Genomic DNA, 26,148 nt, shown 5'->3' on the forward strand with positions numbered 1-26,148 from the left:
GGAGAAGTTCGTCGATGGGACGATACGAATCCAAAGAAAATACTCTTTTATTTCCGATTATCATCTGATGGAGTTAATACCAAAATGTTCGTGACGTTTCTCTGAGCGAAACGAGACCCAGCACGAAGTAATTCGCATCGTATTTATTTGTTTAAAGTTTCGAGATTCTTAGCGGAGCTTGCGGACGCGAGAACAAGGACAGAACTTTTTCATTTGTAATCTTTATCTTATGGGATTAACCCTTTCCATTCGGAGCTATTCTAATTCGAAAACCGAATGCTACTTCCGGCCTAAAATATTTCCATTTTATACGGTTTTCTGAATTGTATCGATATAAAACTGATATAATACCTCGTACAATACTTTCAGTAGTTTATTAAAATATTAAATACATTCACAGTAATTTATTGAACACAAACTTAATAATGCAACAAACATTTTGGATAATGTTATAAGAATTACACTGTCCAACAAGTTTCAACTTTTTGTTTCCAATATACTGTGCGTGTAGGAGAAAAATTAAGGGCAGATTCGGAATCAGCGCGGAAAAACCCTATGAGATCCACCCACCAGTATATTGGAAACATTTTTGGTGTTGGACATTGTTATTAGTGGTATCTCTCTCTCTTTCTCTCAGAATCACCACTCGCGTGCAAAGGGTTAATACTTGTTCCATTTCGCTTCAATTAGAAAAGCATCACGAGTACGTTAGCAAGATTTTGGAAAAAATGTTTTATCATTAAATTAGCATTTGTTCGTTAAGCGACGAGAGTTTCCACATGCATCGAGAAATTACAGTAATTCTTTTACCTAAATACTGCACAATTCGAAGACGAATTCCAGAGCGAACGTGGGAATGCAGTTGCGTCGGGAGGCGTCGGCACGGCGAGCTTGCTGCAACCGCCGACACAGGACACTTTAATTGTTTATGCGAGGTTGGAACCAGCCCGAAATACCCTGGACTCCGGCGTAAATGGCCGCGAACACGTAACCATCGAATACTCGTTCTCTTCTCTACCAGTTCCAACCAGCCGCACCTTTCCGCGTTACTCTGTCTTCCTGTCTTTTTGCTCGTTGCTCTACTCCCCTTTTTGACGTATCTCCTTTCCGTCCGTCGCCGCTTTTTGCCGGCCGTTTTCGGCCGGACGTCCCCCGAAGGCATCAGCTGCACAGACAGCCGCAGAAGCTAATTTTCACGGCAGCGAACGCTCTCGCCGGCTACCAACTATCCGAAGTCTTCCGGCAACTATGTCTGATAGTTGATCATCACGGTTGCCCGTTCTCCCATTAATTACGTAGCCGAATTTCGCGTCCGATAAATTGTTGACACTCCTGCCTCCCATTCCGCCTCCTCGCCGTTTCCGCGGTCCCTTTGAGCGGTCGGTTTACTCGCGGAAAATTGCCGTGGCTGGCTCATTTCTAAAAATTAATTTAACACCGTGCCAAAATTGAAGTAAATTCAAGAATGTCGGGATACAACTTGCAATTTATTAAAATTATTAGAGGAAATATAGAGAAAATATATATAAGGAGTGGTTCTCCATGACTAGACCGGGAGAAGCGAAGACGCGCGTCTATTATTATTTTCCCTGCTAATTGCAGGAGCGGAATGTTCGCGATATTTGCGTCTCGAGGCGCTCGCCACGTACGTCTGCGAGTCTCTGCAGACATCTTCTATCTTACTGACATTGTGAGCGCGCACCGACTGCCGACTTAAACATGAATACCTCATCTGCGAGTATTCTTCAGAGTTTTAAGGGTTCTAGAGTAGAAGCGAGGGTGATACGTCGTCCCGGTGTGTCGAGGGGGGATTACACGTCGTGTTCTAGAAATATTCGGCCGAGGTATCCGCCATGGGTATCAACGTCTCTCTGTAATCCTTGCTTATGCATAAATACGTTCGTTAAGTGCATACAGGTGTAGAGGGTGGATCCGTCGGAGTTTCTCGCTGAGCGAAACAAAATTTACCTGGGGAAAATGGAGTCGGAACGAATACGATTCTGTTTGAATATTCCGGCCACACCGATAGCCTTTTGCCCTTGCTCGTCAAATTCCACGGGTAACACCATTTCGCTGTACGCTTCTCTTCTCTCTCTCTCTCTCTCTCTCTCTCTCTAGTTTCAGCAAGTAATAACTTTCGTTCGCACTTATTACGCATTCCCATTTCACCCTCCGTCGAGTCTCAATGAATTCGAGCGGAGATTTTCATTTTCATAACGAGAGGTGAATCGAATAGCCGCGGGTCAACGTAGCCCGGCTGGCTCCACGGGAAAAAGTACTGGGCACCTTTATATAAAACCGCATAGTCGATTCCCAACGGTATCAGCCGCGGAGATCAAGCCCAGGATCGTTTCCCATTCGGCCGGTTGTCTCGTTTCTCTCTAGCGGGAGCCGTTGTTTTCATTTGCACGGGGAACGAACACGGACGCGTATCCGCGCGCGCGAACTACGAACTCCCTTGTAGCCGCTCAACTTCTAATTGAGTAGCGAAGTCCGAGGAAACCCTCGTCCGGATATCTATGAATGCCCCCCGGAAACGGGCAGCGACGCGACGAAACGAGAATATTAATCTTTCCCGTCGTGATTCCGGAAAGTATTCAGCTGCGAACTCGCGGCGTCTTGGGGCGAGTCTGAAATATTGTAATAACGTCGACCCCGCATTTCTCCGGAACCTTCCGGGACCGAGAAGACTATAATTGTACCATTAACGAAGAATTCTTGCTCGACTACGGTCTGCGAACGGTGATGAGCAGACTGCGAATCCTCCGGCGAAATCAAAGCGTTGCGCGTCAATTGTACATTGGAAATAACGTTTATAGTACTGCTCGTTATTTCCGTTGAATGGTTCAACACTAAGTGATTGAGAATTAGAAGAAACATTGACGAAATGTCTGTTTGATTTGCAGTCAAAATTCCTCTCTTATTCCAGGTGACCATACGAGAGTTTTGGCTAAACTGTCTACTATAAAATAATATAATCCAGATCGCTATTTGATCGAGTATTAGAAGAACCATTAATCATATCAAAGTTTTGACTACATTGTCTACTATAAAATGATATAATCCAGCTCGTTATTTTATCGAGCATTAGAAGAAACATTGACGAAATGTTTATTTGTCTACTATAAAATAATATAATAGAGCAAAGTTTGATAATAATTTGTGTGCGGTCGTTGTGGAACATGCTTTTCCTCCATATTCAGAACTCTGTCCAGGCAGAGCAGAATTTCCAGAATGAGACTCGTATCCCCACGCTTCCTTCCTCTTCTACGACGCTGTTCCCCCACGCTCCGCCATAGTCACGTGACGCAACCAGTACTGGCAGGGAGAGGGTAAATCTAGCGACTCCTAGATAGAGCCTTTGCTTTTTCTTTCTTGTAATTTCTGCAAAACGATGCGACGATCCAAGGTCCAGGATTGTACGGAATGTTTTACGAAGCTTTTCGAAGCTCTTCGGAAAAAACCATATCGCTTCCAGCTCGTATCCGCCGCGCGGACCGCATCAACCGCCGGATATGCGCGGAGTACTCGCCGCGAATTAACGAACGGCCGGTCGTCGGCACTAAATTGTTCTTAATTACCGTAACGGCTTCCGACGATTATCCCGCTGACCGACGCGACGGTCGCGCCCAAAAAATAAAGCGGCGTGACCGCAGCTCAGTAAGCGATGACAATAATGATAGTAAAAAGCGTAATTGGCTGGCGCCTGCCACCATGCTCATGTTACATGCAGCGTTTCCTCTCGAGAAATTTCATGATAATTGTTTACTCCTCATTTCTACAAAACAGGAAAATAAAACGACAGAACTTTTGAAAAAATTTTTGGGATAACCAAATCTGGGAAGCGCCAAAATTTTTTAATTAAAAGGTAATTTGTAGTTTTCACTTTTCTGTAATAAAGCTTTCATTATTTGAAACGCGTCTATATTATTATATCTATTTAAAAAATAAAAGGTAGTGAGGCGCGGAGAAAATTTTGTCTTTCGGGGAGGCGTAGCCTCATAAATGTTGGAAACCGCAGTAAATCTTCAAGAATGAAATAACCCTAAAATAATTTTGGCCGGAAAAGCAAAAGGATTTCGGAGGCACTGTGCGGCGTGTAACGTTGAAATGGCGACACTCGTTTCTCCGTGAACAGTATGTCGGCGAAAAAATGGGTGAAACGTTTCCGGTCAGGAGCGTGTCAGCCATAAGAGCGTGACACAAGAAAGATTTCTCGACGGGGAACTACCCAGGGAGCTTGGATTCTGGTATTAAACAGAACAGGACCCGCAGAGAGAGAGAGAGAGAGAGAGAGAGAGAGAGAGAGAGCTGGTCTACCATCGAAGTACGTGGGAGAATATTTTGAAAATCAATGTTCGGGCACGGTGCCGCACGGGAATATCCGATTTCCGCTCCTTCGAATTTTCATCAGGCTAGAGGAAACGTTTTTACATGGAAATGGCGATTCAATCTTCGGCGGGATGATTGCACAGCAACAACCAACCCCTGGACCAGCCTCGTCGGCGGGGCTGCTCGGTTGAATAAACATTAATTTTGTTCATGTTCGATGCTTCACATTTTACAGAAACCCAATCAATCGCTTTTATACTAACCCCAATATTTGATAACGCGGTATTAAAAACCCAGCAGTACGCCAGTTAAAATTATAATTCAAGCTGAATATTTAAAACGTGCGTCGCGGCAGTTTTATTCGCAAACAAAAGATATATATATATAATATATATATCTCGCTGAACGAAATATATCAGGTCATCCCGTAAGCAATTTCGTTTTTTAATCTATTTTTCAAGAGTTACATTCATTCCAATGAATTGCCAGCTGTTGGTTCTTAAAGCATTATCGAATTCTGACGTAATCGGATTCGACAGATAATTAATTGATCAGTTAATCTCAAACCGCGTCTGTTAATTAATTTACTCGGCTGATAATAGTTTGCAATATTATTAGTCTCTTGTCGAGCAACAGCCTCATTATTTTGTGGAAACGTCCGATAACACAGACTATTAACACATTTACCGTAAAGTAGATAACGATTTTATTCTCATCATTATTATCATCGTTAAAAGTTGAAATATTTTCCGACGATTTTCCTACAAGATCAATGCGAATATCAATTCTGACATTATCGGATTCAACAAATAGTTAATTGATTAGGGACACAGCAGCCCAAATAAAAATTGTATTCCTCTTTTAATCACCCTATTAAGCTGGGAGCAATAAATTGATGTCCTTAAATATTTTTAACATGTCCACTGCTTTAAATTACATGTACCTATTTTTGTCATAAATGCATAAAATCCGCAGTCTAATTATTATTCGATAACAGCGTTGTGCCTCCATGCCTCATATTTTTATTCTCATCATAACTATCATCGTTAAAAATAGAAATCTTTTTCAACGATTCCTACAAGCATCCACTGTTTAACTGCGTGCCGATCAATTTCTCGAGGCCGACTCTCTCGCGTGGGCGGAGAGAAAAAAAACCGTCTCGTAAACCGCAGTGGGGAAAAGTGATTACAGGAAACTTGGCCGGTTAATCATTTGGCGCGGCGAACTTCTTCCGAGTTCGGTAATTGAACTGGAAATCGCGAGACCGTAGTGTGTAAGGAATCGGCCGGCGACAGTAAATGTACTGTGATCGTAAAATGTCCGCAACTGATCGATCACGGCGCAGCTCTTGTAAAAATTCTCGTAAAAATCGTTCTTCTGGTCGGGGGGAGGGGGGGGGGTCGTTTCGGCACCGCGTAAACCCCAAAAGGGAATCCACGTTGCCCGCCGACGGCTGCCATGCAAAACCGGAAGCCAGATGAAATTAAACTACGAACACCGGGCCCGGAAATAAAAGTAAGTCGGCGATGCTTTTCAAAAGACAGATGATGGATAGAATGAGCTTTAATTAAAACCGAGGTTCTAACGGCGAAGGATGCCGCGACGAATTAAACGGGGACGCAGCAGCGTTCTTAAAACGACGGCGTTAAATAAGATTAAACGCGAAACGGTTCTTTCCAAGACGCACGGTGATCTGCATAAAGAGCCGAGGAATGCGTCGCGGCTTTCATACATGATTCTGCACTCTCTGATCGACGAGGGGATATCACGAAGTTTCTCCGAGGACATCTTCATCGTGATGTTGATGACGAAGTTTTCGGACACTTCTGAAAGGATGATGAATTTGTTAAAATATTGTCTACGTTATTAAATATGTTGGTATCTAATCAATTACTAATCGTCTAAGTATATTCTATGAGGTATCGTATCAATTTCATATCCGTAAAATGAAAAGAGATTATGTAGAATGGAATTATTGTAGGTCCGAAGAAATGTTACAATTTTCGAGTTAAAATTAACTGTTTATGGTAGTCGCGAAACTAGGGAATTTTTGTCGTGCGACAAGTACACTCGTCTCGCGAAGGAGCAAAGGCTCCAATGATATTTCTTCTCTTAATGATTCTAACGGAGGAGAAATCATGCATTGATAATGCATAAATGCATAAGGATCCGCAGTTTAGTTACAAGCACACGACCAAGTGTGACATTTAAAAAATGATATTATTTAAAATCCTGTTACCATTACTGCGGACATTACAAACGAACACATTTTTTAAAAAAACGTGCACAAACATGGACTCGTAAGTTTAAACTACACAACGTGGCAAAAACTGTTTGAATAAAAGATATAAGTAGTTTACCCACATTCATTTGATCAAAGTGACTTATTCGCGTTAGAATCGCCGTTTAGCCGCGCCGCGAGTCCACGCAACCGGAAGTCTGTTTTCCCGCGGGTCTGGCGCGCGAAAATCTCTGTCGGGTTTGCGAAATCCGTGGGAAAAAATGACATCTTGTTTCGCGGTGACCCTTATTCCGTTGGCCGTGTCGCGCTCGACGCAAACAGGACCGCCGCGAGGAAACATCCGAGGCGGTAAACTCCTCCAGACATGGATTCGCGTGTGTGCGCTTTAAAGAATACGCTCCCGGGACCAGGAGCGGCTTAAAGCTTCTAAGCTCGCGTGGATTACGCCGTTCGCGCAGGAATAATGAGGATTTTTATTCTGAAGAGAGCAACGCGACTCACGCTTAGGAAAAGCGCTTCCAGCAACCGCCGCCGCCTGGAGGAATTACGACTGGAAGTGTATGGGGGGTTTGTCGGACAAAACCTCTGGACAAATTCGTTTCCGCTTTAAAAAGGTACGACGAGGATTTAACCCCTTCGGTCCTGACACGGTCTCCGACAAAAGTTGTTGGCTCAGCTAAGAAACAAATAGCGGTATTCGCGTAATTCATTTAGAAGTTGTGTTAGGTGTACAAATAAGTTCGGTGCCTTTACGTATATTCAATTGTGATTGCAGTCCAAATTAAAATTTTCTCCCGCCGCTTTGGTGTTGTAGAGCATGAAGCATTAGCAGAAAATCTGAAGAGAAAAAGCTCAGGTGGAAGGAGTTAAAGCGTTTTTTCCGCCTATTCAGGTTTACCGACGATTGATGACGCCGTTTTTTGACAGAACGAAGGCTTGATTACCTGTCCTTCGATTTTTATCCAATAATATCTTTATAAAACAATATACAACAATATATCCAACGTATTAAGGACATCAATAGCGTAAGCCCAGCTGCCGAAGTATACGATCGCGTTATACGACGAGAGGTTCTGTTCATAAAACAGAGCTCCGCGCTCGAATTGGCTGTTCCGCCACGCGTCAAAAGCTGCGCGCGATAAAGCATGATCAAATATAAATTTAATACAATAAATTACATCCCTGTCGTCGTACATTATATTGACAAGCCCGGGTCATTTAAGAACGGAAAGAGTTGGCGCGGCACGCTCGAAAATCAGGTTCGCCCGCGTCTGCTCCAGTTCCATAGTCAAAGAGACTTCGTTAGCCGGCTCGGTTTGGTCTCGACGGTGAAAGTCAAGGGTCCCGCGTTTATCGCGAACAACAAATCGCTGTCGCTGTTATACCCCGGTGGCTCGGCAACAACGTCAGCACAACCAACACCGATGACATGGCGCCACGCTGCGTGTTATCGAGGCGGGCCCCCGTGAGAACGCATTACTTTGAGGTGTGTTCGCATTTAAATTAGACAGCGCGCGGGGCTGCAGCGCCGGCGTATTTTCCTGTTGTTCCTGCACGTACGTAGCCCGCTCCGCGAGCCTGGCTGGAAACTTTGCGAAAAGCCTCGCTCGCACCGTTACACCCGTTCGTTGCCTCCCGCGCCAAACCCGCGCCACCCCGCACCCTATCTATATATCTTGGAATGTCGCAATTAGTTGATGCAGGGAAGTACAACAGAAGTTTCACAATCCGGCTAGCTAACATATATACCGCCTTTGTTGTAATTAGTTCGCGCGGATACCGTAACGACCGCGGGAAACCCGTTTGCTTTCGAACTCCGCAACCCCCGGCCAGAAAAAAATCGCGACGCTTTACTGCCTCCCGGTTCTTATCGGTTCGCCGCGCCGCGCCGTTTTATTGCGAACACGGATACCTGGAATTGCAGAAACGCCGATGCTGCTTCGGTAATTGTTTAGCGCGAACGTGCCATCCTTCGATGACTTTTGTTCTGGGAAAAATCATGGGACTGTCCCCGTCAGTGGCAAATTCAAACTTTTTCTCTTCTGGACGAGTGGAAGGTGCTGATTTCAATTTTCCACCGATGCAGAGGTGTAGATTCATCCCTAGAACGAATGAACAGATGAACACTACTTTTTATACACCCTGTAAAATATTTTAAGTACACCAAGTGTCTCGATTGATAGTAACTAGTTCGACGTTATTGAATTGTTCTGGAAACGATGATTAACTGTTTCGACGTGCACCATTTTTACATTAAACAGCTTAAGTAATGGAAGAAGAAACTCCGCGAGAGAATCGGAGAAATTCCAATATTGACATTCACATCTAGCAGAAACGTTCGCGAAGTAACCGTCAACATAATTCCCAGCTTGGCTGATCCCCATCACGAATTTGCATAAAGGTTTGCAGTGTAGAAAAAGCGACGCTCCGCTGGTCTATCGGCAGTAAAAATTTTTCGGCGGTGATCCCGATCGGAAATTTCCCAACGAGCGTCGCGCGCAAGCGTGTAACTTTCGGCAACCAGCGGCTGTTGGAAGATGATCCGCGCAATCAGGACGGTGATCTATTATTCAATCGCTACAGTACCCGGAGATCGACTGCCGTCAAAATATGCATAAACCACTCCTGCAAAATCCGTCGGAAATCTCTAACGATCCGACGAAAAATCAATATCTACGAGTGCGACCGGTGTTAGTTCCAGCCCTGATAGCCGTGAGCCGGCAGGGTTCACGAATTCTCCTGGCGGGGTGTAAAATTATTCATCGTGCGGAGAGGGTCTAACAGAATGAGCATGGTCCAGTGGCCCTGACAACAATCTTTATTGCTATCGTGTGCAAAACGATGCTTATTACTTCAACAATTGTAAATTAAAAATTTGGAGCCGGTCGTCTTGGCCGGTGGTGGTAGATTTAATGTTAATTAGGGTCGTAAGAAATACTGCAATGGATATTCTCACGCGGAGTTTGAGCGTCACTTGTCATTTAGTTTGCTCACAGTGCGCCATTTTGTCAGTTCATCTGAAGTGTGTTTTGAGAGAGCAAATTCGTCGAAAAAGACCAGATTTGTGGAAAAAAAACTCCTGGATTTTGCACCAGGATAACGCACCATCTCACAAGGCTATCATTGTGAACGAATTTCTGGCCAAAAACTCAACAAATCTTATCGAGCAGCCACCGTATTCCCCTGATATGGCTCCGGCCGACTTTTTTCTTTTTCCAAAACTCAAACTACCACTTCGAGGCACCCGTTTTCAATCGATACACGACATAAAAGAGAATTCGCGGCGAGTACTGAAGTTGATTTCGAAAAATGCGTTTACAAAATGTTTTGATGATTGGGTTATTCGTTGGCATAAGTGTATTATTTCGAAAGAGGCCTACTTTGAAGGCGATACAATAAATTTGGATGAATAATACATATTTTGTGTTTCATTGACCAATTCCCGGTACTTTTTTCACAGAATGTACGTTCCAGTGTTTTCCAAGAAAAAGAGTGATAAAGATTAGGGTGTTTGCACATATTGTATTCACTCGCAGTAATTCTTGTAGAGCGAAATAAACCCAGAAGGGTTTAAAGTGCTTAAATAAAAAGAATAAGGCGTTCGGATAAATTCCGATAAACGGAGCGCCACGGTACCTTCGAAATGGAAGGGCAAGGGCTGGAGGAAATAAAGGTGGCGAACGCTTTTCGGCGATGATTGCGCGAGGTTCGGGGGTCGGTTGGCTGCCGATGCCGCATAAAACGCGGGCTACGTGACATGAATAATTCCGGGGTGCGTTAAAGCGTCGGAATCGGAGGGAGAGCCGAGGCCCGCGACACACGTCCGCCCCCGAGGAGGCGGTGTGTTCTTGCTCGCGACGATCAATTAAATCGAGTAACCGGGCAGATTCGCCGGGTCGGGTCGGGTCGGGCCGCGAATAAAGGAAAACATTCGCCGGGCTATCGATTAATCCGTGTTACGGGCCACGGGGAGCTGTGCAGAGAAGGGGCCGGGGGGGGGGACACGGGGTTGGCTGCCGGGGCTATTATTCATCCGCGACAGCTTTTCCGTCGCGAGCAATAGTAAAACGACGCTGCGAACGATCCATTAATATGTTCGCTTGTTGCACGAGCTCGTCGTCCTCCACCCCCGCGATCTCACCCCATCTGAAAACCCCTTTTCTCTCGAGCTTCCCGCCTCCAGACGGTGTTTTTCTTCTCGCCGGAGGAAAAGATCTCGATACGAGCACGTCGACGCAGCTCGCGAATCGATATTTCAAACGTAACGAGCCTGTCCAAGTCCTGCGAAAACCGCTGCCTCCCTTTCATCCCCTCGGCAGCCCTTCGACAATCCCCCCCGTCCGATAAGCTGCCCGAGGATTAATATTCAATAACGAAATTCGTCAATGTCGGGAGCAACGCTTCGCCTCGGCGAGCCCCGATTAATGGACACCTACGAATCGAAAGTCTGCCCGGAATTTTTCCCTAAGCTGCTTCTGATTTCTGCGCGGTACTCTGCTGCGGCTCGACACGTTCGGATATTATAATAAGTAATAAGTGCTCCGTTGAAATGTAAGCTCTCTTCCTTGCAGTTCTTCCGTTCGCGATTCCACGTAAAAGCACCTTTACAACATCAATAATCGGAAGATAGAATAAAAATTGCAACTCAATCATAATTAAACGAATTCGGAACAGGTGTCCAGCGATTCACAGCGAGTGCTGTCGAGTCTCGTGTAGGAGGATTTTAACGGGGCCTAGAAAATTGAGCGACGGCGCGCGGCTGTTACTGAATTTTTAACGAGAACATAAAATTTCCGGCTAGATTGAAGGAAGCTCCGAAAGAAAACGCGGGGGTGCCGAATTTCAAGCTGTAACGATGCAATTCGATGCTCCCTCGAATTTTCGACGAGCCAGTCGGTCGGAAAGAGGACGCGCGACTCATTTACTTCCGATTTTAATTGACGCGCCGATCGAGGCCGCTGATTTGTCAAATTTTAATTGTACCGGATGCCGCGCCGCTTAAAAACCTTCGATTTAGTCTGATTTCATTAATGAAGCTGGGAATATTCCATTTCACGATGAATTTCGATTTTTCATCCCTTTTTACGTTTATGTCCTTGAATGACCTTCAATGACTGTGTTCATTGGAATTGCCTGTACAAGTCTACGTGGAAGTTGTTCAGGTGGCTTGTCCTAGGTCAGTTTTTAATCCGGGCCGCGAGGTTAATGAACACGGAAAAATAAAAAAATTAAGGAAACAAGTAACATCATGTAAAAATGTCACTTCCTAACAAAAAAAATATTGAATCTGTTTCTTTTCGTTGCTGTACGAGTAGAATTACCCATGCGAACATGAGATAATTGCATAAGTTCGTTCCCGATTTGAAAAAATGAAATTCAATAGTTAAACTTTAAAGAATACAGCTTTATTAATCAATTATAATATATTATATTAACATTATTATATTTCGGTATTTTCAGGTGAAATAGAGCTCGATTTTTTAATTCAAGCAATGATTTTTAATAAATAAGATATTTTCCCTTTTGTGCGATAATCTTTTGCCAAAAAGAATAAATGAGAAAATATTTTATTGATGGAAGTTCATCGCTTGCATAAAGAAATTCGGTTTTATTTCACCTTAGAATACCGAAATTACTTTCTTGTCAACCCAATAATTTCTTTTTAAGAAATAGTTTGCAACATCCATGAAAATCGGTCACGAACTTATGCAATCATCTGATATCTCCGTCGAGCCAAATAATTTTACGATCAGTCCCTTCCCAACAAAAGTATACCTGTCCCTGAATTCTAATCGTGCTCTTTTTTGTGTTCTCGCGTGAACGTCGCGTCGGTGCGTTGCACGCATTCACGGCACCTTTGGCCCTAATTGAGCTCGAAACCGGATTTCGAAACGGTTTCGCGCGAGCCCCGCGATGAAAATACTTTATCGGCGCTGAATGGCACGCCGGAAATAAAAATGCGTCCGGCGCGGTGGTCCCGTCGAGTTAACCTTCGTAGCTTGTTACCAGGAAACCGGGCTAACAATGATTCACACCCGGCGAACAACAAATCTCCCTTTTGCCAAGATTAATCCGCTCGGTTTAAACGAATATTCCGATAACGTCCGCGCCGTAATGCTTTACAATACGCCCGCTCGATTGCATTAACGAGAAGCTAAATGAACTTACCGCGACCGCGTACCTGCCGTTTAAAAAAATATTAAATGACCACTGGAAGCGCCGACGCGGAATTCCATGTGGCCGCACGAGGGTCGTTCAATTAACAAGGAAACAGGCTACTGCTATTTTAACATGCTCGGCGCGATACGTATCGTCATTTTTCGACCGCTGCAACTTTATTTTCGCTCCATCTGGTCGATAGTTATTTTACGCCTGGGGAAACAATTAATAACTGATTGGAGTGTTCTGAAAGTATCACAGTTTTTAATTCGATTTGGTTTCAACCACAGGGAAGGAAACAATGCTTGTTTATTCTAAGCAGAAGCCAAAACTGGTTTATTAACAAACTTGGGCCCACAGTCTGTCTTCTTTTTGTAATTTTACAATTCTTCTGTTATTTCTGATTTTCTATTCTTATAAATTTAGCTGTTTACAGACTGTTTGTGGCTTCAACTCTATATCATTGAACGATCCTCGTGATTTTTGTGAAAAATATTTCCGCTCACCGATACGGACGCTTCTCCGGAAACTCGAGATTGCGAGGGCTCTGTACCAACCTGGAAAAGAAAGATTGCTATCATTAGTGCAAACTGTCAGACGTGTTGTTCAGAAAGTGTCCTGCCTAACCTCCCTGCGCTAGCGCTCGTTCCACAGTGCAAAATTGCGTTCTCAAGTAGAGCGGAGCGCACAAAGCTAATAGAATTGCGTTACACCGTACGAATTACTCGACTCTGATGAAGCATTATTCGATTCCTCTAACAAGAGGAACGTTTAATACAATTAGACCGACACAAGACAACCGTTGCCCTAAGCGCGCAACACGCCGCCATGCATCTTTCGGAAATCCTTTCCGAGTCTGCACGTACTGACTCGATTTCCTCATCGAAGAGTCGTGTTCGAGCGAATTTGCAGTCTCTTTTCTACGTGTGTCTAAATAAAATTATTGAACCGTCACAGTGTACATTGAAAACAACAGCTATAAAGTTAATATTAGTAATAAATCCTACAAATTCTTGTTTAAAATGTTTCAAGGAGAACGAAGACAGTGTGCAGTGAAATAATCGGGCACTAGTTCGTTGCAAGAATTATTCCACTATTTTATTTTATATTTATCGCAGGAACAATCGCTTTCGCCAACGATTCTTCGAATAATTTCTCACGGGAAAATTTCAGAAATACCTGCTCGACGAAACGTTCGAAGCGGAAACAATGTTGAGGGTAACCGCTGTTACATTGCGCAAATTCTTGGACGCTCTTTAACCCCTGTATATAAAATATCGCTTTGTGCGAAAATTGTCAATTATTCAGCACAGCCGAGTGCACGCGAACAAACTTTGTAGATTTACACAAATATTTTCATTTATCCGCGAATGGTGGTCTTTTGCTCTAAAAAACCCCGCTCATTTGTAATTTAACATTATTACCGAGTAATCATCTCTGAAAGGGCCATTTAAAAAAATTATTTTACAACATTCGCTGCCCAGAGATAAAAGTACCGTAATGACATTTTCCGCATTGTTCCCACACTGGTAGCTGTTAACATCAAACGAAATAGCAGAATGGTAAAACTAGATTACAATATATGTTTGCTGCAGGGGACAGTGGAAAGTTGAAATCATTGCGTTGATATTGGCCGCTTTATTTTCGTTCCGGTAATTGGTAATAGCGAATTAAACTGTTACGAAATTGATTTAAAAATATCACGAATTCGACCGGCCATTTCCGAAGTGGCTAAATTGCAATAAATGTTTGCTGGAAGGAATAGTTGATGTGTTAACATTTCCCGTTTCGTTTTCACTTCGGTAATTGGCAAAGTTGAATTAAATTGTTGCCGAATTGATTCAGAAATATTCTGCTCAGATATGGTTGCACGGAAAGAACAAAATTTTACCGAAACTTTGGGTAAAATCATTATTTTATTGAAACACGAATATTCGCGATCATCTGATAGCAAGGGACGGGATAATCTTCGCGCAATAATCCCGATACTTTCGGGGGAACCGAGGATTTCTGAGCTCACGCAAAATTCAGCAAAGCCAAAAAGTTCGGGCCGGCTGCCATGGCCGTGGGTTTCGGCGCAGTGTCAACGACTTCGCGACTGCAAGCCCAGGGTTCGTCGGCCGATTGTGCATGCAGCTCGCAAAGTCGCAGGCTGCAGGAACACGCGTGTACACGGTGCACCGGTGTCGCCTAATTCCGCGAATTCTGTAATCTTCCAGGACCACGAATATGCACGTTCGTTTGCGTGTGTATGCACAGAGCTGGAGATAGAGAGTGTGTATAAGAGAGAGAAGGGAGAAGAGAGAGAGGGTGGCGAAGTGGGCTCGTGTTCGCGGGCGCGTGTCCGTGTATCGGGCGTACATATTCGCAAATACCCGGAGATCAAAGCGGAACGACAGAGCGGGTTCTGCGAGGGAAGTTACGAGGTGAATTTTCCCGGGGATCCTTGGCTGGCTGCTGGCAACATCCGGAATTCACGGTGACTTTCGTTTCTCGGCAAACATCAGCGCAGCCGGATCGGACAACGTGCAAGGTATTTCAACGGCGTGGCGGCCGAATAAGTGAACAAGGAACGTTTATCCAGGCGCGACACCAGAATGCGGATTTCCCGCGTCCGACGCCGGTTACTTGTCCGACCGATATTGCGTCGGATTTATTCCGATCCGATTGTTGCCGGTTGTTAACCCTTCGCACTCGAGTCGCCACTCGCAGGCGCCACTAATAACACTGTCCAACACCAATATACTGGTGGGTGGATCTTTAAACAATCATTAAAGACGGAGAGACACCTCTTTTGCACGAATTTTTGAGGATATTTTTCAATTTATCTCAATAAATAAGGGTCCAGCGGAAAATCGAACTATACCACGCGGTGGAGCAGACTTTTATCTTGAGAAACCACCATTTCAAGTTTGCATGGTCGACGTTCTTTTCGAACCAGAAAGCAAAATATCTTCGCCCGACGCGAGTTGCCGCCAGTGGCGCTTACCACTAGAACAGGCATTCTACGGGATACGGCGCACAGTGGGCCAAACCGACGAAATCTTTGTCAAAATCAAAGAACTTTCGATAGAAATCAGATAGAGCGATGAAATTTTTTTTAAATGAAAGCTGAACCTCTGCAGAATATGGGATAATTATGGAGATTGTGGTACGAACGTTTTTGAACCTTGAAAGAATTCGTTAAACTTGCACAATTTCAAGAAAATTGTGGTTTTTCTAATACCACGCGCGGAAAAAACTTTATTTTAACGTGCGACACATTATTTCCCGTAGATTTTTTCACGCGAAAATAAACTTCTACTTAGCTCTTGTAACTTGCAATTGATGTATAGAAATTGTATTTTGCATAAAGATCCGCTGTCCAATCATATGAAACGGAAATATTTCAGGCCGGAAGGAAAATTCGGTTTTCGAATTAGAATAGCTCCGAGTGCAAAGGGTTAATAATATATAATTATCATAATATATATATATAATTAACCTTTTTTCCTTTCCAGGATTGCAAGGATGCGTGTTGCGCCTTCTCGTTTCAAAAGCGCTAGATAAAACATCAATCTAAACCGCTGTCTCCCTCAGAAGTCCTACTTTTACGTTTACAAGGCGTAATCTGCATAATTCGTCAGCATTATTGTCAAAGAAAAAATCGATAATGCGGTGTGTTCGAGCAGTTAGCTCCGAGCAGCGGAGGAGGACACTTAAATCCTGACCTTTCCGGTACCAAAGCTACGGACGTTTCGTTCAGGAAGCAGCAAATAAGGCAAGAGATTGCCCACAAGTTAATTCCGCGATTCCGTGCGCGAACGAAACATTTAAACAGCTAAAGCGACTTTGTTCGAGTATTCAGGAAGTGAGCAAATCCTCCTGACTCCGCGGCGAAGTTGAGGGAACGTGTGAATGACAACTGGAGAAGGCTGATGCGAAAGAGCTGACAGGGACGAATGGTTTTCTCGAAGAGGAACAGATTCGGATCTCTGTACGTGACGGAGATACCTGTCTCAGAAGTTTCCTCGGGATTGGCTCCCCCCTGACGGACTTCCGATACTCGGCCGCCCTTCGCTAAGAATTATTTATGCACGGAAAATATGAATCTGTAAGTTCGATGTTGTGTTTGGTTGGAATAGAACGAGGAAAGATTGAAACTTGGGTTAATAAAATAAGGATTAGTGTTCCTAATGTTCCAAATAACAGACCGCACGTTTGATGAGCGAGGATCTAGGAATTTTTTCTCTGTTTTGGCGTTTCTCCTGCGTTCTCAGTTGCAGTTTGAACATTGGATACGTGAGAACAGGAATCGTGGAGCGGCGTGCTCGCCTCTCGTTACTTTTTGCTGGTTTAATGCGTCTACGTGCTCGGAGTCGGCGCCGGCGGCGGCCGGTCACTCGGTAAACAGGTAAAACGGTTTAACGCGGCTTGACAAATAAAATTACCACTCTTGACGGTGTCGATTTTAAATTCACCGGCGGGAATTGAAAATCGATACCGGCCTCGTGAATATTTGCCGGCCGAATCGCGGCCGCCTCGCAGATACAACGTGTTCCTACGCTCGGTTAATTCCTCTTCCGGGGACGTTAATGTGCAGTTCTCGACAGTGATTCTCACTGCAGGTGCAATCACGAACAAGTCCCGTTGATAGCTGTGGATAATCCGCTTAACGGTGCTCAAGAGAAAAATACCTTGCTGTCGAAACGTCGAGTAATCTTCACACTTTTTCGTGTCGACTGCTGAAGCAGCAACCACGGAAAAGCTGTTAGCCGGCTGCGGTTGTTAGGCGTTTATCAGGGAACATCGGAACAATTCGAGGATACTGTTATGTTGTGAAATCGTGAAAAAGATCGAATCCATTTCTATTTCATAAGTATATGTATGTATTTTACGTAGAGTGGCGTAATATATAATTTTTGTACCTCGTTCCAATTTGGAAAATACACGAACCGAATGTTGAGTCAATGTATCTGGCAATTGCGTGGATAATAAAATATTTGTTTCACTGTCCGGAGGATTGCTATGTAATTAATTATTTGTCGGAGTGACAATTAAACACTTGCTTCAGTTAATTGCGATTATACGGCAGTTATGTGAAAGATTGATCCAATGATTGCCATTGTCGACGGAATATTTCAATTGTAGTCTTTAATCAGTGAATTGATTAAATATCGGCCTGCTCTGACAAACAAGTTTGGTTGTTCTATTTCGATAACACTGTACCTGCACTCAAATTTGGATGCAGACGATTTTTTGTTATTAGAGGACCTATATTATGAAGTAAAAATGGTGCTTGCTAATTTTTTCGAATGTAGAGAACATGTAAATCAAATCTGACCAAAGGATCCTACATTTTATAAATTTTAATTATTATTCTTATATTTTCTAATTTCTCAAATTCAAGTGGGGCAATTGCTTTCTAATTTCTAGTTTCTAGAGAGCTGTCATTGTACTTTGTAGTGTATCATAAAGTGGCAAAGTTTTACCATTTTTGATCGATTATAACTCCTAAACCAATTAACCAATTTCAATGAGATTTTCGGAGCGTGTATAATTTATACCAGTTGACAAAATACGTCCTTTAAATTTTCGTTATTGGCCCAGCTAAAAAAAACCGTAGAAACCAATGTTTACAATTGTTTCTCACAATTCTGACCAAATGCATATTTTCAACATATTTTTTACACATCATTTACTAAACTAATTCTTCCAGCCTTTCAGAGAAATTGAAGTCGTTCGGTCCATTCATATAAAAGTTATTCTGATTTAAAGTGTGTGGAATCAGTCATGCTCCTTACTGTAAGTGTACGTTCTTCAACTGAAAGGTTGAGCGAACGTTCGAACATCCGAAGAGGATGAACTTAACTCAATCTTACTATCTCTGCTAGCTCAAAGTACACAACAGCGAGCAAGATGCATTATTCAACGGCTCACCAAAAACTAGCAAGCATTGTTCGAGCAGAGTGGGGGGTTAATGGCTTTGAATGCCAGGTTTGTGTGGTGCGATGGATCGCATCCAACATAGTTGGGCCTCAGATGGTCGAACCGGCGCCGCGGCGGATCCGATTGCTTAATAATAGAAAACACTAAATGGAAGTGCAATCGGGGATCCCGCTATTTAGAATTCAGCCGCGTGCTCAACGGGCCTTGTTAAACTCCAAGTCAGGAGTCTCGGCTTGCCGGAGTCCGCGTCTTCGGTGCACCGAATCCGCACCGGCGATGTTTACGTTCGCGGACTGGCAGTCCGCGCTTTTTGCCAGAGAAAATGCGCCACGCTCAGGCATTCTCAGCGCCAACGTCTTAAATATTTCATTCGGACGCAGCACCGCAACCGGCGGAATTTACAGTCTGTAAATCTACAGTCTTACAGTCGAAAATGATTTCTTTCCAAAATCGTTATACAGGTGGAAATAATACTAATTCTTAGTAATAATACTAGTTCAGTCGTTCCGCATTTCGAGGGAAAGATAGCCGAGAATGTCACGATAATAATGCGAAATGATGAGAGACAGAAATATGGAGAAGAACTCTTTATTTCGTCAGTCTGCAAAATCTAATATAAGAGATAATATTGAGGCGCGAAATGACTTTGTATTCTTTTATTAAAATGCATTAGCTCTGTGCTCTGTGTGGCGATGATTGTACTGTCATTTTAACAAAAATATCACAGATAAATCTTACAATAAATATAAAACATTAAGTACAAATATTACTTTTCACTGGTGGTCAATGAGATTCACGTGTGTGGGCACTGCCGGGTTAAATATTTAGTAACTGACGAGATACCGACATATTTGATAACAGTGTTTTATAATTCTTGTAATGATTTCGTTGTTTTAAATGACACCTACTCATTTTTTTCATAAATTGATCAAATCCGCTGTCTAGTAATTACAGTCGTGGGATGGAGTCAGTTAAAGTGTTTAGTGCTTCTTGTTCCCAGGTACAGGATCATAATTTCCGCGCGTTCCGTGTGGCGGAGGTGGCCAGTGACATAGAATTCGTAATGGCCGAAAGATTTTCCCGAAGACCAAAAGTTTTCCCGCAAAAGTACGGCAAGTTCGCCGTCTGGTTGGCAATCGGGCCCCTATTATCATTCCAACGACGCTCCGCACTCACAGGTGGCACTTCGCCGCAGTCGTCCAGGTTAATATCGTCATATCGGTGTGATTCGGCCCGGCGAGGATTCCCGTCCGGCCTGCAGACGATTTTCACGGGGCCGTTACCGAGGACATCGCAGTCTGGGAAGAACGTCGCGCCATAAACGCCGTCGGGGAGACAGCAACAAGTATCGAATCCCAAAGAGATCGCGGCAGGAACGCACCCAATGGCGAACTACACGGTGTCCCAAAAATCTCAGAGAACCTTCGAAGGGTTGGTTCTTGAGTTCATTCGAAGTAACTTTGTCCTTAGCATCGCTCATACAATAAGAAATATGCTCGAATAATCCACATGCTCATTATTATTATGAATAGTTTATGCAATTTTGAATTTTTGCAGGCAAATTTCGAGGAAGTGCGACCAAATAAGATCTTCTTTTCAGTGGTAGTAGCCTTTATAGATCCGAAATAATTCAAAATCGTATTAAATTCTGTGGAATTTTCTATTCCAGCACTGTTTGTGTTTAATTATGAAAGTGGTCCAAGCCATATACATGTTTCTTGTTCCGAGATATTTAACTCGAGTAGAAAATATATGGTTTAGATTGTTAAATATATCGGTATTTAATTAATTATTAAACATTTAGGTATTGCACGAGGTATTATACCAATTTCATATGCACAAAATTTCAAAAATCATAGGGAATGGAAATATTCTAGGTCAGAAGAAACGTTTAATTTTCGAGTTAAAATAACTCCGAGCGCAAAGAGTTAACGCTAAGCGAATTCCATATGATGCTATGATATAACTAATAAACTCATCTTTTTCTAAATTTTGACTTGGACTACGTTCATAATTATGTTCACATATCCAGACAGATCGAGAGCAGCCGACGACCTCACAGTCGCAGCAAATAGTAGAATGAAAAGCTCATTCCGGCTGTCTCGATTTAGGTCTCACGGTCTGGCTCTCTATTTAAGCAACGTTAATCAAAACTTTCCCCATAACTGTCCCCGCTTCCCCGGGTTGTCCTAATGACCTGTTCTTCGGGCATCGTCCACGCTATAGTAATACGAATCACGGTGAACCGCTGTACACAACATCCCCGAGGAATGCGGGTAGGAGGGTGGGACAGTGCTAGAACGAGACGAGGGGAAGATCCGAGAGTTCCAGAGCTTATGTTGGACAGGTCTCCTGCAGATGCACCGGGTGCAGGAACGCTTGTATCCGTGGCCACGGTCGCCGGTGTGGCTCGTGTGACACGTAAACGCGTCCCGTGTCGCGTCGTGTCGTTGCAATACGTCGACGACGGATGCAGTCGACTCGACGAACACATAACGCGGCCGCTGAATACGCCTTTGTACCGACAGGACCACGTGCATATAATCGCGCGCTGCCCGACTCGACCCGGCCTGGCAAAATGCAATTTGCAGCCGCGGATACGTGCCGAATCGCGACCGTCACGCGGACGTGGCCCTAGCAGATCGTGCCAGATTGCGCGTTAAGCTAGGTGTCCATTTGCAGGCTTCTCCCGATATCTCCTCCACCGAGTATCTATTCCCAAACTGTGCATCTCTTCCACATCGGCTTCGAGCACCTTCCGAACGCTTTCGCACGGAGATACAGTGGTCTACATTTCTGGATACGTTCAAGAGGTCCCTGACGATTTTTTACATATCACATCGATCAATAAATCCCGGGACTAAGTACTAAAACAATTTTTTTGGCACAATTCTTCTTTATTCATTAACATGGTCTCCTTCAAATGCGATACATTCCAACGCGTTTCTAACTTTTCACTTTGCGATTGTCCATCACGATTTTGAGTATTTTTTTCATTGAAAAGCGATGTTTTATCAAGAAACTTGGTTTTTTCCATTGTTTTTTCGTTAATTCATTGTTTTTTGAATAAATTCTGAGCTTCGAGGAAATGATTACTTTAATCCTTGATTTGACAAATTTTTCAGCCTGTTTCGAAGAAATACGTTTCGATTCGGCGAACAAGCAAACAGCAACGGCAAGTAAACTGCACAGAGGACCAACCGAATTTGAAATGTTAATTACGTAAAGTTTGCGTGAAAAGGTGCGCTCGAGAACAGACATTTTCCAGTCGATAAAGGGCGGATCGATGGCGGGGAAATTTAATGAACGTAAAAGGCTTTCGAACGAAACACGAATACGCTCTATAATTAATATAATTCGAGCTTGCCAGTTTTTCGCCAACGCACGGGGCCGCTTCATCAAGTGCAGACGTATTAAGCACACAGAGGGCGAGTAGATCGCGGGCACTAGAGAATAAACGAAGCCGATCGGTGTTCGGGACCAATTATCTTTCCGTGCTTGAACAAACATTCGACGGGGTTTTAATGAAATCGCGTTGAAATACGCTCGGCAGAAAAACCGGAACTGGCGTGCACGACCGATGATTTGCGTTTTTCCTGGACGACCACCGAAGAAAAACGGTCTCCCAAGGGGATCGGGGAGGGATTGACGGAGCATCGTCGTCGACGATGGCTTGGCATCGTTAACCCGACGATACAGACGATCTCTTTCTACTTTGATACGAAAACTCAATAGGATACGGCGCGTCGGTGGCCTCGTTTCGCCTCGCTCGCCACGCCGCGCCGTTATCAACTCCGCAAATAATTTTCTTCTCCTTTTTGTCCCCTGTTTTTTCCCCTTTTCTTTTCTTCTACCTTTTTTTTGATTATTTCGTCGAATGAGGAGCACCGATAGCTATCGGCCGCGCCGGTACGCCCCGGATATTCCGGCGAGGCGAGAAAACGTCGGCTGACATTTGAATAATTCACGTCGAACCGTATTTCTCGAAAACGCCGCCGTCCGCCGGCCGCAAAGGAAATCGCATTTTCGAAAATGCCGGAAATATTCCGCCGCCGGCCGACGAAACTCCGCGTGACGTGGCCATCGTATACGGTGCAGTGAAGTAGCCTGATATGCACCCAATTTTTAGAGAAATTATCACTCTCGATGAAGAACTGTTTTATATAAAATTACTGTATATTTTACTTACAGGTTTTGCACTGCAAATCCACCCCTTTGCAAATCAAATTCAGTCTTTCAAATCAATTTCACCCATTAAGGATATTTCATTTTTAAAATTGAGTAATCAGAAAATGGCTAAATCACAAAGCGAACGAATTGGTAATTACATTTATGAAGAGATTGGTCGGGCGAAATATGAAACGGTAAAAGATTTGAAATATTCAAGCATGTTGCAATGCTGCTTTTAACGTGACAATGTCGTTAAAGGATGAAATCGATTTTTATTCTTTTTATTTTGCATGAAGATCCGCAGTCTAGTAATTACAAATTTTGAAAACTTAGGAAAGGTTCAAATCGATTTCAAAACCAGTAGCTTAAAAATTACTTCATTTTTTCCTGCATTTTCTCACACATTGGCCATATAAAATCTACAAAATCAGCTTCTGAAGAACTGCACTTCTCCGTTCTCCGCGACCAGGTCTCGTCGAAGGATCGCCGATCGGTGACCCGCGGCCGGCAACGATTATTTTCCCAATTAGGATCCTCCGGGACCCGGGCCCCTTCCTCTCCGACTCGAATTCTGTCTCGTATATGTATAACCGCCGACACGTACGGATAGAGAGTTTTAATTCGTTCGCAGTGATGCGTGGAATAATGCGCGCCGTTCCATTCAGCCGTGTTATTCAGACGCCTGGAATAAATCGGTCGGATTCATACGTTATTCATTACGATTTTCACTTTGTAAATGATTTCGCCCGTTTGCCGTCTCGTGAACTGTGAATCGGCTGGATTTTATGTCGACCCGATTCCTTTGTAACATTCCGGCCGTGTTTCGGTTTATCGATACTGTTTGCTCCGTTTCCCCGCTTTCTTCTCTCCCCGCTTTCCTTCGGTCCTCTATCTTAGCTGACGCCGGGATATATTAATTGGCCGGCTTTGTATACTGTTTACGCAACATACGCTGTCCTTCTTGGCGTCGGAAACTTTCGTCGTTCATTACTAAACAGTAGAAACGACTAGATGTAATTTAAAACGGTAAAAGGATGACGAGAATTTATAAATGTCCGTGTGTTATTTTAATCGTGTTAAACTCGTTGAGAAAGGAATGGTAATTTTAATTGGCTCATGTTTCTTACAATTGATGTTTTACTTACTTGATGTCTTACTATTCATTACACAAGTAAATATAATTGAAATTACACTATAATTGGTATCATCTTCATTAGGAAAATGCCAAGAACATGTCGGTCAAAGTCCCATAAAAAATTCTTTCAAGGTTAAAAAACGTTCGTACCACAATCTCCATAATTATCCCATATTCCGCAGAGTTTCAGCTTTCATTAAAAAAAATTGCATGGCCCTATCTCATTTCTATCGAAAGTTCTTTGATTTTGACACAGATTTCGTCGGTTTGGCCCATAGTGCGGCGCACCCTGTATGTGTGACCGCTCCGGCCAATAATTGGGCCCTTATCGGTGCAACACCAGTATCAAAATTCTATCGGTTTCGAGTCCCTGTTCTCGACTAATGACCGAATCGATACGGAGAAAAATCGTGCCCGGGCGAGCCGGCGGCGATGGCTTTTCAAAAGTGATGGAAATTCGGTGGCATCGGGCGAAACGGTGCGGATCAGTTCAGCTGTTCCGTTAAAGCGGGACAGATCGAGCGGTATGGCGAACGGGTTGCGCGAATTTGCCCAATGAATTTCGTCGACAGAAGGGAATTAAAAATATTTGCCGATTGATTCGCCGGTCGGTCGGTCGGTGATCGATTGAAACGCGACGTTCGCCCAACGCGGAGGAGGAGGGGACACGGGAGCGGTAAAAATTCCGTTTAGGACCGTGGTGCGATGTGGAACGCGGCGATCCGCCCGGAGCAATTTTATCCGCAATTTTCCTGGCCGGGATGGATATATGCGGAACGAGCGTGGCCCGAGCCTTTTTCTCTCTATCCTCGAGCCGTGCTCGGTAGACACGTCGAAAGGCTTGAGTCGCGGACAACAAGTGGTGCCGTAACGAGCTTTTTATGACGAATGTGTTGGCCCCATGTGCGAAAACGTGACTTCCTCGAGCACGTGCTCACCTGGCCGGTTCGCGGCTCCTTGACCCGCGAAACAGCTTCGGGCATTGTTTACCGCCGCGGAGCTTCTCTCTCCACGGTTCACGACGTCAGAAACGGAACGGGATAGGGTCACTTGGCCGCTGAACGAACACTTCGCCTCTTCGCATCGACGCATACTAGCTTGGTTTGCCACAACCGAACTGAAGTAGGAAATCCTGGTTGTAAAAAGTCGAGCATCTCAACGAAAAGTCGGAGACTTTTTCTCTTTCTACCACGTTTTTATTAGCTTGCTTTCTTGTCTGTCTGTCTGTCTGTTTGGTACAAATTTTGCAATTGATTTTAAACTAACTTCCCGATGAGCTAAAGACTTGAAATTTTAAACGTAGCTCACAGAACTGGATGACATTTTTCCCTTGAAAAAGGTTCAAAACTGAACTGTGCTGTACCAAAAGAAAGCGTAGAAATTTACTTTTACATTGCAATCTTAAATCAAACTATTAGATGATGTTATTGAGGATGACTTATTAGTTCACAAGAAAGATTGCTGTTGCTACTGCAAGTTCCATTAAAAAGTGTTTAGCCATGTACTATAGATTTTTCAAAATTGTGCAATAATCACCGGTCGGTAATGTGTTAAGAAGATTTTTTAGCTCATGAACAGCTAGCCCGTCGATGTGGCCCACTGTACACCGCGTAGCCTGTGTAGAGCGTGGAGAGTTAATGGAAGATCAATCGGGGTGGCATCGACGATTCGTTCGAAAAGTGGGGGACAGTCAGAGGTTCCCGTTAGGCAAATATGGAAAGTCGAAGGCGTCGAAGGCACCCAATAACACACAATCGAGAAGTCGACTGCTCCTGCTGCCGCCACTCGATATTCCAGCGAAATGGAACGCGTCGTGAGTGTGTGTGTGTGTGTGTGTGTGTTATCGTTGGAACCCCTCGCGTTACCCATGTTATATCCATCTCTGGCATAGCTCGCTGGTTGGCTGGCTATAGCCCGGTTCTGTCGCGCTGACAGAATGGATGATAAAAAAGCAGACGGTAGTCTACGACGCGCGGTGCCACGGCCACCTATCGCGTATCCAGCCCGCGAAATACCGATTTCAAAGCCCGCGATCGCGATCTGCCTGGAACAGGCCCCGGCCATAAAGCACTCTCTTCCGTGAGCAACGCCGCACCAGACCGCATCGTGCCGATCCGTCGACACTGTTTGAACGGGGGGCCGACCTTTAAAATCGGCTCGGCTCGGATCTGCCTCGGCCTCG

The 26,148-nt window shown here is 44.1% G+C and overlaps 1 protein-coding gene across 2 annotated transcripts in view; it reads right to left on the minus strand.

The window, feature by feature from the left end:
- The window catches only part of Kek5 (leucine-rich repeat, immunoglobulin-like domain-containing kekkon 5 protein), a 214,778-nt gene that overhangs the window by 166,676 nt on the left and 21,954 nt on the right, over positions 1 to 26,148 (minus strand). The window contains exon 1 of one of the 2 annotated variants that reach the window (XM_076440234.1): positions 811 to 13,197. The exons of the other annotated variant lie outside the window; for it this stretch is intronic. The gene's annotated coding sequence lies outside the window, so the exon portion shown is untranslated. Of the gene's footprint in view, positions 1 to 810; positions 13,198 to 26,148 lie in introns of those variants that run through there. 2 annotated transcript variants of the gene reach the window in all.

This window comes from Lasioglossum baleicum, chromosome 2 (assembly GCF_051020765.1).
Source record: "Lasioglossum baleicum chromosome 2, iyLasBale1, whole genome shotgun sequence".
NCBI classification, from domain to species: domain Eukaryota; kingdom Metazoa; phylum Arthropoda; class Insecta; order Hymenoptera; family Halictidae; genus Lasioglossum; species Lasioglossum baleicum.